At 43.3% G+C, this 16,575-nt stretch overlaps 1 protein-coding gene across 4 annotated transcripts in view; it reads left to right on the top strand.

The window, feature by feature from the left end:
* The first annotated feature begins 568 nt into the window (after positions 1-568).
* Positions 569-16,575, top strand: part of CMC1 (C-X9-C motif containing 1) — a 159,684-nt gene continuing 143,677 nt past the window's right edge. For 2 of the 4 annotated variants that reach the window (XM_069212013.1, XM_069212010.1), the window contains exon 1: positions 569-718. The gene's annotated coding sequence lies outside the window, so the exon portion shown is untranslated. Of the gene's footprint in view, positions 912-16,575 lie in introns of all 4 variants that reach the window. The other 2 variants (XM_069212011.1, XM_069212012.1) reach the window with 2 other exon arrangements.

Here is a 16,575-nt window from a genome sequence, read left to right as displayed (position 1 = left end):
CACCTTTTTTTTTTTAACAGCTTGTGCCCTGGCTGTTTTAGCTGTTTCTTTTAAATTCTGCAACTTGTGCATTTCTCTGCTCATAGTCGCAATAAAAACATTCCCACGTGCCGAGAAGTCCTCTTATCCTTACGGCCGCGCCCCGTAAACCAGCCACCGGTCAACCTGAGCCTCAGGCACGTAAGAAGAACTGCGGCCCGGCTGTCACGAACCAATCAGTCCGCTGACCGACCGACCGACTGCCGCGGCGGCTCCATCACTGGGTCCGACCAACTGTCAATGACACATAACTTGGGGGTCAGCCGCTGGCCCCATTCCCACCCCTACTTCTCATCCAGAACGGACGGCAGCAGAGGCATGGCCTACTCCGGCCGACCTGACTGACCCTCGGCCAACACACGAACAGCTCATACCCAGCCCGCTCCGAACGCTCAGACTGTGGTGAACGCCAAGGACACTGGCTCCTACGGCCCTCGCAGCCAATCAGCACGTTGAGAATGTTCTTCGCGCCTCAGGATTGGCCGAGGTGCTGCCGATGCGCCAATCCTAGCCGACCTTACACGTTACCGATGGTTCCTACTCCCAGACGACTCCTGAAAGCGTGTAAAGCCACCGCGACCCGGAAGTGCTGAATCCAAAGTGACATGCGTTAAAAGCCGGGCAACCGCCAGCGGACGGTCGTTAGGTTGACTTCGGTGACTGATCGAGGGTTTAGCGGGTAAGCTGTCACCGCAGCGTGTCCCAAAGAAGGACGTTTACAGACCGTTTCTAAAACACGCTGCGGCTTAGTCTCCGGTCCCGCGAGGTACTCACTACACATTACTGGCTTCAACTAAGTTGACATTCGAGGGCTATCATAATAGAAAGCGCTATATAATTACAATACAGGACAAGCGCGTGTTCTTTTCAGGGTAAGGAGGACCTAAAGGAGGCTTCTGTCTATTCTGAGCAGAATGTTCAAGCTGAGTGTCCCTTGCCCAGATTTTGGAGCATACATATCCAAAGCACGTTCACAAGTATTATCTCCTGGCCCAGTCCCTGTCCAAATGTCAACTGCTCCATACCGTCCAAAAAGTCACACGTTTTTATTTCCTTCGCATTTTGCACGTTTATATACGAGGGTCGTTAAATACAGCACGGGTATATTGAAGTGCTAACATTTGGGAAATAGTGATAAATGGAACGCAGAGGATTCATAGCCACTCATTCATTACTCTCACGTTTATGATTTCCAGTGAAATGTGGCTTGTTACTTTGAAGGTACTTTTCAAAAGGAAGGATTCTTTGTACGTGGCCCCGCTAGGTTGTCCAGAGAAAATACAAACGAATATGATAACTGTTTATTTACAATCTTTTTGCATCTACTATTGATCATAATACATTGGAGAGAATGTAATGAAGATGATCTTACGCATTTGTATTAAAATGTGTATGAAATTGTAGTGTAACCTGTCATGGTAACTGACAAAGTTCGAGGTTTAATGCGTTCACCTTCGGTTTTCTCTTCCAACTCGTTTTCCTACCCCTCCATCTATTTTCAATAATTACACTGGTTACTATTGTATTCATTATCCATATTTCACTTCCTTTGTCTTCAATAATTACCATTTTCTTGCTGCTCCTTACACACCTTCTCTGATTTCAGACCCTGACCCGAGAGTCTGCTTTTTCTCTCATTCAAGTTAGTGACTTTTCTGCTGTGGAATCAGTTACCTTAACTGGAAGAACTGCTGATGCTTTTTCATCACTTAAAACTGTTAAAAACAGTATCTGTTGCCTATCTGCCCTACGTTTTAGACTTGTCTGGGTCTTGTTGGGGATGACTGTATGTTATTTTACTCTTACTGCTCCTTGCTAAATACTTTGGCTAAAGGCGCCTTTATAAATCATATATATATATGCAGTTGCCAAGACGGGTTTAAATAATTTTTACAACTGGAACTAGCAAGTACTAATAATTCTTCTGAATGTTTTTTTGATCAATTGTGTAGTTTTCATGTAAACTAATATATTACACATTGGTGGTGAAATCTTAGTTTGGGCTTTCTGTTTGCCAGTTTTGATGTTTTTGCAAAAATGAGTGTTCAGCGATTCTCTGTTTAATATAAACACGCGAGTGACTAGAAGATTTGCAGCTTCTTATGATGTGATAATATAACACCTTGCTGAGGAGCATCTTTCAAAATAGACTACCATATAGCAGAGTTATCACCAATAATTAGTAGATTATTTTAATAAACCATACGTTCCAATTTAGAAATGTGTATGTGTTTTAGAATGACAACTAAATATGGCAGTTTTTTAGTAGCTGGTTGTGACTGCAGGACTTTTGCTTTCTTTACAATACATATTGTGCCCACTTCCAATGTGCACTGTGGTTTCACATTTGAATACCATAATACTGAAAACATTGCAAAAACTCTTTTCGTGGTAACGAATCACTCCTTTCTGTACTAATTGTGTTAAAGGTCAAATGTGGGCATAGAAATCCTACAAAAATATCCTAGAGAATTTGGCAGATCTAGGGGAGTCACTGTGATTCTTTACCAATATTTTGTTCCAGGCCAATCTAAAATATCCTGAATGTTTTGTTGATATATTCAGATTTTGTCCATCCTTATTACTAAAGTGCTAAATTATTAGGTGTGTTCTACTGATTGAGGTAGGCACAACTTGCCTTTTTTAAAGATCTCCCTCAGGGGAGGGGACCTCAGTTTGTATCTGTTTTGAAGTTGGTTTCCCAGACGTCTTGCATTTTCTCTTGGAGGAATGGGGCATTTTTCCAGACTCCAACACCTCTTTTTTCACTCTGGGCTTTGCACTGTGCTCTTGTTTTCACACATGTCCATTCAGGTGTACCCAGCATGGCTTTTTCTTTCAACCTTAATTTAAGCTGAGGACTCCAGATCATTACATAGCTGACAGGCTACAGGAATTGCAGGTGTTACTACCCCCTTCTTTTGGAAAGTAACACGTCCCCATTCTAAGAACACAAATGCCATGGGATGAATCTTAGTTTGGTTGTCAGCACGGATGACTGTGAATGTCTCACCAGCTAGATACTGTCGTGGGGATATCAGTTTTTCAGTCCCCCATGGTGGCATTTGCACCAATATCCCTCAGTGCTTCAACTCTGATTCATTTATAGGAGGCTGCTGTCTGTTTTTTTCCATGTTAATGGGCCAGACAACCACAACAACTACATCCACCCCACCCACAAAGACTAAAGTTGCTTTTGTGTGCTCTTTGACACAATCGGGGAACACCTGGAATTTCATCTGGAGACTTACTCCTGCATTAGAAAATGGGACCTTTTTGAGAATTTAATACATTCTAAGTAGACTTCTAAAAGGGTCTAACTGATTAAAGTACTTATAATACTAAACAGTTTGAACTGGGGGACTTAACACAAGGCCCTAACAGTTAGGTTAAACAATTAAGAAAAATTCAAATTTGAAAAACAATTATTTTGACCAAAGACAATTTTGCATTCCTTAGTGGAATCTCTTATTAACCAAGTGGTGCAACAAATGTCAAGTCTTGTATCCCACTGCTGCCACCAATGCAGGAAGCTGGCTTTTTGTATAGTATACCAAAAAGATGTATACTGTGCAAAGCGTCCAGGTATCCCTTATAAGTGGACAGGCGCTTGTTCTAGTAATCGCAAGGTGCTTTTTTGGGGGGGTAGTGTGGTCGAGCAGCCTAAGGGCTTATCAGAGAGGAGTGTTAGACATCTGCTGCATGCACATTATCAATAAATGACATGCAAAACTCAATAAGGAGAGGCACAACAATTAAAAGTAACACCTAGTAACATATAACTTTAGGCACCAAGATCATCACGATCAGGTAAGTATGTTTCAAGTTATGACGCTTTACTGGTTTGATAAGTTAAGAGTGCAATTTTTGAAGCAGTAATGTTATACTATGGAGGAAAGGCCTATACTGCATACAGGTGCTTTACAGCGACTTACAGGACCAATCTTCCGGACTTAATTTGAGTATGGGGCAGGGTCCAGAGCAGCACCAACAGGTCAGTTCTGACAGCAGCAGGGCTGCCGGGTGCAGGGGTGCACTTCAGCATCGGGAGCACCTTTGAAGTCAGTGGAGATCGGTGCCGTCAAAAAGAGACTGCAAGCTGGTACAGGGGGGATCAGTCCGGCTGAACCAACAAATGGGCTCAAGTCTCACTTTCCTTGGGGATGTGTGGACACCATTGGTCCTTTTCTCCTCAGGCCGGTACTGCCGGGTGCAGTGGTGTCCTAAGGCCTTGGGTTTTTGTCACCAGAGGCACTTGCAGTAGAGGAGGTCTGCACAAATTAGCTGCAGGCATCGTGGGGAAGTCCACAGTTGCCAAACTCAAGTTGGCTTCGTTTCTGGAGTGTTTGAGGACCATGCTGGCCCCATTGACCCACTTCAGCTTGGGCTAGGGAACAAGGGTGCAGTGGTGTTTTCCAGTGTTGGGTTTTTGATGGTCCAGAGTCCTTGCAGTTCTTCTGGGGTGCCTGCAGGATGCAGGGAGAAGCTCCACTACTCCATTGGCGTTCATGAGTCTTGAGTGAAGCTGGCAGTCCTCCCAAGCTTTTGGATGCACAGGCAGCTTCAGGACCAGTTGTCTTTGACACAATTGTTGAGGACAGCAGGCAGGCCAGCTAGGTTTGCACCATCAGTTGCTTGTCTCCTGTTCTTGCATTTGCGACTCTTCTGTGTTCGTCTTCTTCTTTCAGGTTGGCAGGATCTGGTTTTCTGGTGCCAGTCCTTCCCCTAAATAAAAGATTTAGGGGCTTTAGGGGAGTGTAGGTTAGTAGCTAATGGGCTACTTATCCCTGGGTTAGTAGCTAATGGGCTACTTATCCCTGGGATCACTAAGCCCCTTATATATGACCACTTCCAATGGGAAGTGGACGTAAACATTTCCCAGAGGTCCTCCTTCTGCCATTACTAAGATTGCAGACTTTGACATTTTGCATCTACATCATGTGTGGAAATAGCAGAGGATGGGCATACCTTTCTGACTACTAATCTTCCTGCCTGTCCAGGCTCCAAATGGGCCTTGGTCAGGGGGTTGGGCTTCCCCTCAGAGGAAAGCCTGATTTGCATACCCAAGGTGGTGAATCTCCCTGCCTTGGAATGTTAATTTACAGGCCATCCTGTTGGACGGTGTGTATAACACCATCTGCCAGAGCATACTGTGTCATTATCAGCCTGAGGATGTGGGCTCTCACTCCTGGGGGTCAGAAACTCAACTGTGGTGGCAGGCTGGTTAGAAACATTCAGCCAGTACACTAGTAGTTGGTAGGTTTTCAGGGGACACCTCTAAGGTGTCCTCTGGGTGCATGTATTATTAAAGCCATTGCTGGAATTAGTGTGGGTTTATTAATACAAGATGTTTGATACAGATCATCTTTGGTTTCAGTGAAGCCATTGCGTAGCTGAGGAACTTGTTTTTACCAGTGTTCAGCACATGTACTTACAATGGCTTCCCTTGTTACTTGTTCTGGCAGTAACTGAACAGCATTACGGCTGTAGGGGTGAACTGCCTATACTTCACATAGTGCCTGCAGGCAGGGCCCACAGGGAGATGTGCCATGTTGTGTTTTCACTTTAGTCTTCACCAAGACAAACAGCCTGCAATAGCAGTCCCCAGGACTTAGGTGAGGGGTCCCTTAGGGTGGCACAAAATATGCCACAGCCCTTAGGGACCCTCTCTGATATCCATGCCCTAGGTCCCTGGGGTGCCATTTACTAGGGACGTACAAGGGTGCCAAAGGTATTGCCAATTGGGTGAACAATTGTACAGTTTAGGGAAAGAGATCTGGCACTGGGGACCTGGATAGCAGGAACCCAGTGCACTTCATCAAAATTGCATTGAATACAAGGAAAAAAGTTGGAGTGACCATGTAAAAAAGGGGCCCTTTCCTGCAGTAATGCCGCTGAATATAGTGACAGCGGTGACCTCCAAAGTAGGAGAAAGTGACTACATGCATGACATGATGGCTGCAAGTAGATAAGGGGTTCAAAATGGTGGTGGAAAGAGAATGCAAGATGGTACAGAGTGGTGGGGAAAATTATGTAGCAAGCAATAGAAACTATTTAAAAAGAAAAGGCTACCACAAAACGGTGGAGGAGGTCCGCCAACCTCAAAAGAACTGATACTGAGAGTTCTCAGTACGAATCTTATTCCAGTGTTCACCAAAGCCTAAGATGCCCCTCACTGCCATTGTGCACTTTATTAAGCCTTTAATAAATACATTGACATTAAATTCAATATTTGTTTTTCTACTTAAATATAAAAGCAAGTGGAAATGCATTAATAGACATTAGCTGAGCTCTCTTATGCTATTAGAAAATCTGTTATCGAACAGCAAGTTACACAGTGCATTGTCCTCAGTGATTAAAAAACTATATTTTATTGCCTTTATAGAGCTGCTGGACTTCTCCAGGGATTGCTTTGTTTATGAAATCATAGGAGGGTAGTTATAATATCACTCAAATAGAGTTATCATTCTTGCACTTATCTTTCTACTATAGCAGGCAACACAATAGCATTTTAATCCATATTGTATACCGGATGCACACCCTCCAGAGTCCAAACCTTAATTCTCTTTTGCACCATTTGCCGTATTTTGACATTAAATCATACTTAATTTGCCTAACCCTTTTCTAGAAAGGTTTCCTATGCACCGTCTGATTTTTTTTTTTTTCTTTATTAAGTCAAAATTAATTTTATTAACCAGCTTAAATAAAATGCTATACAATATTACATAGATGATACAGTTTGTCAAACATCAGGACATTCTTTACACAGTGTTTATAAGGGAACATACTGCTGGCATTGCCACCAATAAAATACAGGACCTACTACAGGCATTGGCAAAGCCTTTAGGTCTCTCCTTTGGGACCTATTCGGTTTGCCAATGTTTGTTTTGCAAAGTTCTAGTGAAAGATGTAAAAGTCAGATAATAAGAGATGGTAAAGAGGCTATGCTTCTGGGGAGGGACAAACATAAAATTGACAAGCTGCAACGTAGAAAAGCCATTAAATAAGAAGCAAGCAAATGCAAGTGACAGCAAAGCCGAACATTGGTAAGAAATGGGTGAAGAATAAACCCCAATAAGCTCTTCGTAAGCACTCATTGGTTTTTGTTCAACCAGAATGCTAATCGTTCTGGTGGGCTCAATCTAAAAATGGTTAATAGGAATGATCCAGCTTTAAAAAACTATAAACATGTCTATCTGTACACTTAATTGCTGTGTGACATTGACTTATATGCTGTCCCTTAACAAAGGATCTAGAATATCTAATCTGTCTGAACTTTCCTATTCATCCATTAATGCTTTGAGAAGGTTAACTCTAAAAATACATTTGTGAAAGCATATGTGAAATATTAAATTTTACTCCATATCCATACTCACATGTGATAGCATTAGATGGCCTGTTGCCGAAAATGGTATTAGCAACTTAAAGTTCTGCTCCATTTAACATCTGGGTTACCACCTTTCCCACGAGTACGCAAATCACCAGTCACACCATATTTCCCCCAAATAAATGAATTGTTTGTTCCCTAAATGTATCCACTGTCTTAATTTCAACTGTTGCAAAATGTTTTGCCCAAGAACCATTTTTAACCAGTGTCATTCCAAAATAGTCATGACAGAACTTGTTCAAGAGCATTATTTTGTAGATTCCAAACAAAATTTGATCAAGTAATATTTCCATTTTAAATGTGGGGACGTGCAGCACGTTTGTTTCCATATAAGTTGGCCAATGCATCGAGGTGGCCCCAAACACTAGACCACTGACCGTCTTTGTTTAAAAAAATAAAATAAAATGGCCGGATGGATTGTGAAACGGAGTGAAACAGATGGCAGAAAAATCTCTTCCACTTCTTACACCCAGCTTGTGAAATACCTTAAGAGTGCAGAATGTAATGTACAGTACTTGAAATGCCTTCTGCAACAAGATAATGAAATTACATGGCATAACACTTAAGGCTTGGTACTATTGTGATATTTTAGCTCAGATATTGATGCAAACAGATCTTTAATCTTCAATAAAATATAGGTTTGTTAACAAACTATGTACAAGGTATTGATGTTCTTCATCGTTCATTTGTGATTTTGTATTGCAATGAGGCCTATGGACACATTTAATAAGTAATATCCAAGCTGCCTCCCAAGGTACTTTTTTTCACATGTTTGTGTATTGCTCTCAGCAGACAACAGCCATAAAAGCACAGGGCACTTGTAGTAAAAGGTGTACCTATTTTATTCTGTTCATCGAAACTGTTCTAAAACCTATCTTCTGGAAGTACGTTTTAGGTTTATTCTCTGCCAATGACTGTGCAAGTGAGCTTCGTTTACATATATTGTATAGATGTTGTGGCAACAGAAAATGGCCTTTGCATGGCTCTGGGGAGCATGCACCTCTGTCTCGAGCTCCTCATAGCATGTTTCTGTTGGTTTTTGTTGACTGCAGTACACAAAACAGCCCTGTGCACCCTCATTTTTGGGCTATGACTTAATCAGCTCACCAATCTACGGAAGACTGGCAGTGGTAGCCGCAATGAATTGTAGTGGCAGGGCGGACATTTTCACCTGTCATGGCCCATTGGTCTAGTTAGCCCCCTGCAAATGGCTCTTTCACTCCATCTGTATAGAATAGGGATGACACGTTTACAGCTTATGCATGCTTTGTGTAATGTTGTGGAGTGAATATGCTGCATGTAACTGTGGAGCCCATGATTTCATTTTGATTCCCCAAACCAGGAGATTGGAGAGAGCCTCAGATAGTGTGAATTAAAGAGTTTCCAGTGGTCCTTTTGTTGTGGACCAGACTTCAGGTTTTGAAGGATATGCAAACGAGGGTCCTAATGAAGGGAAAGGAAAATCCCCTGCCTTTCTCGCTTCATTGTTCCCGTTCCCTGAAATTGTTACCCATTACAGGTTGTGGAGTTGTAGCTAAGTGGGAAAGGGCCTCATTTTGTAATGTCTTTGGTTTCGGCCTCCCCTGTCAGTAGACTCCCTTCTTCACCCTCCTTCCTACTGTCACTGTCCAACAAAGACTATGGTTGGTCTAGTCTTGGAGAAACATGCAACCATCAGGAACTCGCCGAAATCGGTCACAGAGTGGACTTCTGGCATATACAAACTTTGTCTGCAAATTTGTTTTAAGTGTGGGGCAGAAACTACCAGCCAATGTGCCAAGGTTTCTCTACCTGAATCGAAGCTCCCTCACTACTGATGACTGAGCAACTCTTACGTGGTCCAGGGTTGCCTTGGCTGACTTACCACAGAGAAATGTGGATGTTCTGCAGCATGCCAGGAGGAGCTGCCTCAGCTTAGGGCCTGTCTTGAGGAAAGGAGCTGATTGACTGCTGAAGAGGGGTGCAATTGCATGAGGCAAGATGGTGCTTTAAAGAGGAGGACTGTGAAGAGCTGAGGTAGAAGGAATGGGACCCAGCCCTGTGCAACCCAACAAAGGATCTATACAGCAAGCCCATATGGTGAGACCTTCAGATCCTGTGGCTAGACCAGAAGCTGAAGTGGCTGGGATGGCTTGACCCTCATGGAGATTGCAGCCACATCACCTGATCTCCCCATAACAAGACAAAGTGGCTGTGACTGTGGTGGCAGAAGAACTCAGCACCACTTTGGCAACCGAATCAACTGAAGTCACAGTAGCTAGTAAAGTTTGGTGACATAATGAATTTGCATACTACCATTGGTGGTTTTCATTCACCTTCATTGGATTTCTGTATCAACCTTTAATGGTCTCCTCTCATTGTTTGGACTGTGGGTTTGTGTTTGAGCCTGAGGAAGGACTATCGGAGAGACCACATGTGGCATCTTTGGAGCGTGGTCATCGTCTCTCCTGTGCGCACACCGCCCTGCCTCCTCAGCTGCAACACCTGCCTGCACACCAGGCAAGGCACCGGATACACCAGCTGTGTTGCCTTCACTGGAGCAGAGTAAGTGCAACTGCGCTTGGTGGGCATTGCCGGATCTCACACACCACTGAAGTCTGATCTGCTGGTGCCCTGTTTTGCTTTCACTAATGACAGAGATGACAAAAATCTCTGGAATGCACTTCTCAGTTCAAAGAAGACATTTATTATTATTTCACCACGAAGTTCCTAAAAGGAGATTAGCAGGTTGAAAGCACACCTTTAAAAATAGTCACAGCAATGAAAGGAAAATATACCAAAATGATTCTCCACAGCAATGTACACAGCAAATATATGTACTTATATTATATTATACTGCAAAGCAAATCTGAAGTAAAAATTAATCACCATAGGGCCTGCCAAGCTCTTCATCTTTCTCATGTCAGCAAGATGATGACCCGTTCGACTGCGAGAAAGAGATTTCCACCCTCATGAGAGAGATATCAGGCATCCGACGTCAAGAATCCTGATTGAGTCCACTCACTTTGTCACTGTTGCACTGGGTCTTTTTATATCTTAAAAAAACAAAAGGAGCTTTCTGGAAAAAACCTCTCCTTTCGTAATCCAAACATGCTGGCTTGGTTAGGTGTGCTTTGAAAATAACACGTTGGGGTTTGGCCACAATCCCAAGGTGTCAAATCAAAACAAGGCAGTTCCCTGCCATCTGAGTACATCCTTATCAACCAAAGCCCTTGGTGAGAAAAAGCACAATAAAACAGCACAGTTTACAATGTGGAGAAATGCGAGCAGATTTAACATGGCAGTGTCTAATGCTATGATAAAGTCAACTGGCAGCTAAACTGAATACAAAATGTAGTCTGCAACTGGTGAACACTAGACAGCTAATCCAGGTGCAAAGTAGTGCAACACAAAGACGGTGGTCAAAAACACATATTTCACTACATGCCCTCAGTCAGTGGAAGTTGGTTGAACGCTAAATACTGAACATTTAAGGTGAAGGGCAAGAGTTTGGCCATTGCAGGCTGCCATGCTGCGAACTTTGGGAACATTAATAAGTGCTTCGTGGGACATTGTGTAAGCAAACGTTTGGTTGCGTTAGCTGCGAACCGACAGAGGCCTCAAGTGAGCCACAGCCATCCATAACCCCCAGAGTGCAATGCACTGACACAATCTACAATACCATAACTCTTGGTGGGTGAATTAACAGATATCTACTGGCTACCCTTGCACAGTGATTTTGATACTCTTACAATTATGTGACGTTTCTTCCCTCTGAATTTTGTATGTACACTATTGTGTTCTGTGCTAAAATGAAATAACTTTATCCTATATGTAAATGCACTGACTTTCTTATGAGATTGGAGTTTATGCCCCAGATCACCTCCCAGAGAAAGCCTTGGACTCTAGACTTCCACAGTATGTCAGTTGTAAAAGGCTCATATTGTTACAATCTGAACCCGGTAAACCCTGTTTACACTGGAATTTCTGAAAAACTTGTCCGTACACTTATGTTCTAACAATCTGATATGAATTCTACCGTTCTGGGCCGTCATACGATGTTCCGATGTTCCTGGTCCAACTACAATAATATAATGTTTTAAAAAATATGAACTAAAGTATCTTGCAACATGAAAACTACCAGTGTGCCAAGGAATCTCTGCCAAAGCACCATTTTTTAGGTCTCACAGACCGCTTTAGTAGTTTGTTGTCAAAGACTTCTTGTTACTAATGCACTAAAATGTACATATAATATGGACTTTGAGTCGACCCCTTGTTTATGATTCAGTGGCTTTCTTGTCTCATTTCCGTACTCCATATTCAGTTGCTTTCCTCTGTATTATTTGTCCCACGTATGGAGCATTTCTTCTTTACTGTGTTGCGATTTGTACTACTTGTATCCCTCCACTACTTAAACTCTGGGAACTTTTTAGGGTCGAGCCTGCGTTGCATGCGCTCGCGCATCCGTATCGCAGCGACACGCTTTTGTATTTAGAAAAGGGCTCGGCGCCCTGTCAACTTCACGTCAGTGTTTTTTATTGGTTCGTGGGCTTGCATAATAAAATCTGCTTGCTTTCATTAGTCGAAGGCACGCATACGTCATGCCTTTTCCGGTGGCTAGCCCTCCTCGAGCGCAGCGACCAAGTACAGAAAACATGCGAGGCTTTCTGTTTTCCATCGGGCTCGTGGACTTCTTTTTCTCTAATTTACAAGCGCGATCTCGCTTGGCAGAAGTCGAGCGCTTTACATGGTTAATTTCACTTTTTCGGGTTATGTACATAAATGCACTTTAGCCCGATAGGTGAAAAGTCGGGTTAGGAGTTTACAACGCGATCAGCTCTAACATGAGCAAACACGAGACCCGTTGCATTGTAAATGCTTGTTTTACTTTTTGTTTCTGCACTCTATGGAAGTGCTTGTGTGTTTTCACTCTCCCTCGTCTACTGCTTCCCTCCAAATACCTGACCCCATTCTCTCTGTGTTGCTGCCATTTCCCCAAGTGTTCTTGTTGCTTCCCCATTCCTCTTTGCTTGACATTTGTTTTTGTTTCTTTTTTCCTCCTTCCTCCCAACTTCAAGCTCCTCAGTAGCTCCTCCTCACCTTGTTCCCGCCTACGCTGACTTCTCTCTCCACCCTCTTTTCCATTGCTACCATGTCCCCTCCTTCTACTCTCAGATTTTCCGTTCTTTAAAAAAAATGCTTCAGTTAAAAAAAAAAAAAAATGAGTATCCTTTAGCACTTTACTGCTGTTCCACCCCTTTTTTCAAAACGAACTTTAAAAACAAATGTATTTTAGTTTTAATGCTGCAAGATTAGCATGCGCTATTTAGGAATATATAAAAAATAAAATAATAGCGGTGGCATCCCACATAGGCATGCATGCACTGTGACACGTGTATACGTATTCACATTGAGCCACACTAGTGTCAATATTGGGCTCCTCTATCCACTCCTTCCTCCCACTCTCTCCCACAACCTCTCACACCCTCCCCACACCCTTTACCCCAGACGACAGCAGCAAAAACTATTGGTAACCAAAAAGTAACACCTATTGGCTTTGCCAATGCTTGTGTCTTCTTTCTCTTACTCCCCCACTGCTGATTTTGAATATGAGGTTCACGTTATAATAACTGGAGAATTCCCTCTATGAATTTAACCCATAATCCAAAGAGAAGGTAGAACAGTCTCTGTTCTCTTTCGGATGCACAAAACATGTGAAAACACAACAGCTCCGTGACATCAAGTTGTTGATGATTCCTCACATCTCTTAATTACTTGCCACTTGTACAGTATACCAATAAAATTGCAGTCGTAAAATCTGACTTGTTTAGAGGCCGCTGTCTTAGTTGATTTTTGTGGAGCACTGGGAGTGTTGTCGCACTGCTGGAGTTGGCTGTAGGGCTGGCAGGTTCCTGGAGAGCATGTGTGCTTTCTTGTGATGTTACTGGGTGGGGTAGCAGCAGTGAAGGTGTGTGAGCTTGTGATAAAGACTTGTGAATAGATGCTCCTTTTCTGTCGTGTGCCTTCCACTGGCAAATTCTGCACTGACTTGGCTCCATTTCTGGCCGTCACCGCACTTGCAGTGTTACTTCACAGACCCGTAGCCTGACATTGTCACACATGGGAAGCACAGTTCAGTGCCCAGTGCACAGCCTTGTCTGTCAAGGCCCCCTCTTTCTGACTGGCTGTGGATTGCAAGGGTATTTATTTATTTATTTGAAAGAGTTTTATATAGCGCGAACATGACCCATAAGGATATCAGAGCGCTGTACAACTGGCAAGGCATACATACAAGGGAAAAATGCCAGCTGTACATAAAGTAGATAAGTCAAACCTAAAAGGTCAAAATTCAGGAAGGAATAACTAATACAGAATCAAATATAACAATCGGCCTGGCCGGTTCAGAAGGAGTAAGTAAGCAGTGAAGGTGACCGTAGGAGAATAGTCAAGCTGAGTGACTTCTGCGCTACTATTGAAGGAATCTATTCAACAAAAGCATTTTTACTTATTTTTTTAAGGAGGTAGTAATGGCCTAAAAATCTGTCATTAGAATAAAACGTTTTATTGGTACTTTAATTGTTTTTGTTGATTTCATTTTTGGGTCTGGATTGCTAGATGGATCGAACATTCTTTACCTAATGTTCTGGTCTGAGGCAAGGTTCAGTTGGTTAATTGTCGGAAATTACTTTTTGGACGGCAAACGTTCGCGTTTTTATTTATATATTTTAAAGGTCATGCAGTGTCAAAATCTGGAGGTTTGGTACTGCTAAAATAAAACTGATAATAAAATGAACAAATCATGTTAATAAACCTTTAATATTGAAGATTCTACACTAGTGCACATGTGAACAGCAAGCCATTCTTTAGATTTTGTTTTGCATGTGCCATGGAGAACGCCTATATGTTTGCATGTAAGTGAGGATTCATATTGAGGTTTTCCGATGTTTAATTCTAAGCACAGATTCCTCACCTTTTGAAGATCCCTTGATGCCAGCAGTGCTCCCACACCAGTACCGATGCGGTATATCTCCACAGTGCCTATAACGCCCCAGAAATGTCAGAATAGAGCCACATTTAAGTGCCGCCGCTGCTGCACAGTGACATTTTGTTCCTTTCTTTCATTGCCATTGGATGCAGATCTGGTGTTCCATTCTCACTTTTCTTTATTGGTCTTCCATAAAAAACAAAAACTTTTCATGGTGTGCTAGGGAACGGCATCCCCACTGAAAACAACAGGATTTAATCCATGCCAAGACTGTAAGAGGTGCATGTTGGTCCCTTGCCTGTACATGCTTGTAGTGCTTGGGCTCAGGCCGCGATGCTAATGCTTGCAACAAATGTGCCCTTGTGCGTCCTAGGGCGATTTGGGACTAGGAACCGAAACCCTACATTACTAAACATAAGCAGAAGTTGCAGTCGAAGCACAGGTCCCAGTTCCGTTCCTGGTCACTGGTTCCGTTGCAGTCCCGGTCCTGAGACAGCTCTTGTGCAAAGTCCACTTCTGAAGCCTTCTGGAAAGTCAAAGACTAGGCACTAATGTAAGTAGGCCTTCAAGACTGAACCCCATCCAGCACTCAGTCTATCAAGAAGGCAATGGGATATCATGATAATCATACTCTCCCATGTGTCATGAGTCTGAATCAACCAGTCCTGCATTTGGTTCTGGTGCTGTGAGTTTACTGGACTGTAGTTGACTCTGCAGCAAATAGGGGCCTTCGAAGATTCCATGCTACTGGTGTTTTACTGTGATTCTGGCTCCCTTTGCCGGGCCTTGGGGCCCCACTCAGCCACAGGGGTCTCTGGTCAGATGTCTGCCAGATTGTCCATCCCTGATGCTCTCTACCGGGCTTATACAGACATAGCTACTGACTTCTTCACTTGGCATCAACGTCCACACTAGTTCCTTCTGTACCGACTGTGCCGGTGCTGGTCGACAGTCTGGTCTCTTTCCTCTAACTGGCATCAACTCACTCCAGACCTTTTTCATTGAGTGAAATTATGAAGGCTCAACCAGTGGTTATACAGCTGGATTCCTATCCCAGACTTCTTTCTTGATGTCAGTATCTGCAGAGGATTCAGGCTCTTTTTGGCTCTTAGCTGGACCAAGTGCAGGAAGTCAATGTCCCCCAGGAGACTTATGATGACGACGAATGGGACAGATTGCTGCCTCCTTATTATACTGATTTTGCATTGTATCTAGGCATGCTAAATGCCAATGGCTAGACAAATCTCCTTATACAGAGCTTGACTTGCCACTTGGGCCATCGACGGAGGAAAGTAGTTTATAGTGGTTGTTGGGGTGAAGCTGAAACCCTAGAGTTGCAGCCATCCATATTTCTTCCTCACCATTCCTTTCGGCTAGGGAATCAAAAAGACTTGATGATTTTGGAAAGATAATCTTTTCTTCTGCTAGTCTAGCTGTTGGAATTATTGGTGCTGTTTGTCTCTAGAGTAGGTATGCCCAAGCATTATGGGATATTACCAGCAACATTTACACGTCATCCCAGAGGACCTCACTGTCTGTTTGACCCAAACGATACATGATGGTCAGAAAGCAGCCAAGTATGTCCTCTGGCTGGCCTGGATATCTAAAGACTGTACCAGCAGAGCTATTTGAGCATGTGTTGTGCTCAAAAGGCAGACCTCTAAGAGTTCAACTGGGGTTTCTGGGGGATATACAGGTATCACTAATGAGCATGCCCTTCATGGCTCTAGGCTTTCCAGAGAAAAAGCTGATTCGGTGCTGGAACGATTCAAGGACCCTTGCTCCACAGCATGTTCTCTGGGGCCTTTGACACAGCTAAAAACTGTCCCGACCAGTACAGAAAATTCAGAGGCTCTTTTAGGGTAGTGGCTTTCAGACAACGCCAGCCCTCCTAACCTGTACAGCAGCAGCTGACCCAGTCCTTTCAGTATTGCTACCACAACACCAGTAGATACTGTTCAGATAAGCAGAGGTTGCAGTCCTCAAATTCTTCTTTCTGTGCCCCAGTGGCCGTCAAACCACTTCAGTTTGCCCTACAAGGTTGCTAGCTGGTAGGCAGCAGAATACAGCATTGTCTCCCCAGCTGGAAATCGATCATGCCGGGCAGGTAGGACCAACAGGCTGTTTAAAATAGCTGTGACCTGCCCTTTCTTTTCACCCCACCCTACATTTCTCCTGCACCGGA

This window comes from Pleurodeles waltl, chromosome 10 (genome assembly GCF_031143425.1).
Source record: "Pleurodeles waltl isolate 20211129_DDA chromosome 10, aPleWal1.hap1.20221129, whole genome shotgun sequence".
Classification (NCBI taxonomy): domain Eukaryota; kingdom Metazoa; phylum Chordata; class Amphibia; order Caudata; family Salamandridae; genus Pleurodeles; species Pleurodeles waltl.
This window is presented reverse-complemented; position numbering and strand designations above follow the sequence as displayed.